Raw genomic sequence first — 3,680 nt, 5'->3', positions numbered from 1 at the left:
CAAGATAAAGGTGATAAACTTATAGATCTTTATATCAAAGAGATTGTGAGTAAACATGGAGTTCCCAAGAAGATTGCATCGGATCGAGGATCTGTGTTTACATCAGCATTCTGGAAACAACTTCACGAAGCATTAGGATCCAAGTTAGACTATAGCACCTCCTATCATCCTCAGACGGGAGGACAAACGGAGAGGACGAACCAGATACTGGAAGATATGCTTAGGGCTTGTGCCCTAGACTTCGGAGGATCATGGGAGGAACACTTACCACTAGCAGAGTTTTCTTACAACAACAGTTTTCTTACTCTTGTTTTCCTGGTTAACAATTCTATGATCACTAGCAGACATCGTTAGTAGATTAGTGCACTAAATCAAAAATATATGGTGGCACTCTCACAATTCAATCAAAACTGATAAGAAAAGGAGATCTTACCGTTCCAAAGGAAATTAGTGTTGCTTACCACTTGTAGTAACAACTAGTGCACGGATGTAGCGAAGCGAATATCAAGGGTATAAGAACAAGTCACACGACAAAGCAGGGTATATGTGGGGCTGTAGGTAGGCTACCTATTTGCACCAATAACAAGCTCTAGCGCTGACCGTAGACAACCAAAGATACTCACACAAGGCGATATAATGGGGCAATGCAACTATATGTGGGAAAGGTTGCAATGCACACGAGAGACGCTAGCACAGCTCAACGAGACAGGCACAAGATTGCTCAACTACGGCTGCAGTAAAGTAAACATAGGCCTTCACTTGAATCACTAGCACTTCACTTTTCTTTTTGGAGTTTCTATTTGTATAACACACGCAGCGATGTAGCTCTTTTTGCTTCTTTTCAATTTTTTTTTGATTTTCTGACACAACTCCTTGATAACACGGCCAACAGAAATATGCAAAGCACCGATAACCTAACAAGCAGCCTGTCGAGCGGTAAAACTAGTCTCTTATGGGGGAAGTTCCTAGGCACTTTATATCGAAAGGCTGTGTCTATGGTTGGGAACAAGCACACTGTACGCTATGTGGACTTGGAGTAACAAAAACTGACACTAGACGACAAAGTAACACAAGATGATAGAGTAAACTCAAACCCTAAAATACTATATGGAAAGAAAAGAAACGCAAAAACAACTATGAAAAGCAACTAAAACTTGAAATTAGTGCAATCTAAGGCTATGGCAAACCCTAACCCTAACTTTTTATGGCTTTTTCTGGATAGGAAAACACTCACAACTCAACTATGGGGTGGATTGTGGATGGTTTACCGAGGAAAACTAGAAATCTGATACCAAGATGATAAGGGGTGGCCCGATCTTCTCAGTAAGCAACGGTGGTGATGATGATCACGGGATGATGGCAGCGGAGAAACACGATGATGTAGTGGATGATAACTTGTATGACGCAACGAGATCTCTCGATTGGTCCCTATCGCCAATGCAACAGCTCTCAACCCTGCAAGATATTCGCAACTCCACACACTTGCGCACGTAGCCGCCGACCACGAAGCGGTAAGTTGCAACTGTCTAATTCCCAGTGGAACATCAGATCACACAAGACTTTTTCAAGGATCTACACAATATCAAGCAATATGGTGTAGGGTTTCAATAGTTTTGCTAGAGCAAACAACTAAGAACTAGGGTTTATCTTAAACATGGTCTAAAGCAGCTAGGGGGCGTCCTGGGCACTTATATAGGCGTTCGGGACGAGTTCTGGTAAAAAAGATACAAAAATAACCGACCCAGAATAGATCTGGTCGAGACAGACTCGGACGAATCCGGTCTGGAATCCGGTCAACCGTACCAGGGACCGGGTCGGCCGGTCTGGCATCCTGTCAACCGGGCGGCAACCGGAAAGTTGCGAGGTTTTCCGGTTTTGATCCGGTACGATGCATCGCATCCGGTTGGCGCCCGGTTAACCGGGCTAGGGACCGGGCTGGCCAGTCTGGAGGCCGGTCTAACCGGGTGCTGGACCGGCCTGGACGTCTTCTTCTCCTCTCGCGCATGACTCCCGCTCCTCCCTCGCGCGTCCATGAGATATCTTCATGTCCAGCTCCATGTCCAGCTTCACGTCCATCTTGACGTCCGTCTTCATGTCCAGCTGCTCCTCTCCTCCTCGTGCGATGCTCGTCTCCCCTTGATACCTGATGATACATAAGTAATAGGACTTAGGCAGTATAAAGTTCTCATCAATCAAAGTACCGTTTAGAAACAAGTTCACCTGTTGTTTAAGTAGCTTCGCACAAGCCCTTGTAATTGGTCCAATCCGAACTTCATTGGACTTGAGCTTCACAGCAGGTTCATCTTCATTTATCAGTGACGGAGGTAATGGTGTGGTAGGGATGTCCTCATCACTCTGTACGGAAGGAAGTGTAGGTCACCAATCTGTTGGTACGAGGCAGGTTCAAGCAAGGAGTTTGATCCAGATTATGTGAAGGAAAAGCAACAGATAATTGATGTGATAAGGGACAGACTCAAGATAGCCCAAAGTCCACAGAAGAGTTATGCAGACCAAAAGAGAAGGACATGGGAACCAAAGGTTGGAGACATGGTATACCTTAAAGTGTAACATCCAAAATTTTAAAACAAAGAAGAAAATGAATTTCCTTTTTTTCCAAAATTTGGAACCAACAAAAACTTTATTTTAATAAATCAAGATGCATAGTGCTAATGCATATGTATGATGATCCTTGCCATGATTGTTTAATTATTGTTTGAAACATGACCTAAAACCCTAAACCTTTCTCTTTGAAGTCCAAATGAAATAAAAAAAAATGAAAAGAGAAAACATATGTAAGCCTAAAACCCTAATTTGCAAATCTTGACCTTTGACCTAGCCACTTTTCCAAAGGGTTGTGAACCATGGTTAAACCCCACTAAACCCTAAGCCATGATCATTTAGATCAAAGTGAGACATATAAGAAAAAAGAGAAAATGCAAATAGCTTCACATATGAGGCTATGGCTATTTTTGTAAAACTTTAACCTAGGCCCTTCTACCTTGTTTAGAGGATTGGAAAACATTAATAAACTCTACCTAGTACCTAACAAAGCAAATCCAAGGTGAAACAAAAGAAAATAAAAAGAAAATAAAAATGTCCATAGAGGCATATGAGAGGAAATGGCCAAAATAGGAATTTGAGAATTTGACCCTAAGACTTGGTATGAATGGTTGGATCACTACCCTATACCATTTCAACACTCAACAACTTCAATTGGATCAAGAAAAAACCAAATCAAAATGAAAATAAATAAAATTCCCAACTCACATGTGATGATGGTCACATGTGCCATTTTTAATATGTAACCCACTTTGAGCCCTTTTATTAAGAGATTTTCAAACCAAACCCTAACAACTCTTTGCCCCTCATCCAAGACCTCATCAAGATGAATAACTTTGGTGTTGACCACTTTGACCATATCATTGACCATTGCTCACAATAGTCAACCCAAGATGCTATGTTGAAATAGATTCTAGATTCCCCCACTTTTTAGAAATTTCACCAAACCTCTCCAAATTTCAAACCAATGCTACACATTGTTACCCTACATCATATAGAAGCCATCCATGCAGAAATTTGACCAAAATTAAACACAAGTGGGACAATTGCATGAGACATGGGAAGTACACATAAAGTGAAATGGAGGTACAAGTCACTTTATCCCTCACTTTTCACTTTTC

The sequence above is a fragment of the Lolium perenne genome, chromosome 6, assembly GCF_019359855.2.
Source record: "Lolium perenne isolate Kyuss_39 chromosome 6, Kyuss_2.0, whole genome shotgun sequence".
NCBI classification, from domain to species: Eukaryota; Viridiplantae; Streptophyta; class Magnoliopsida; order Poales; family Poaceae; genus Lolium; species Lolium perenne.
This window is presented reverse-complemented; position numbering follows the sequence as displayed.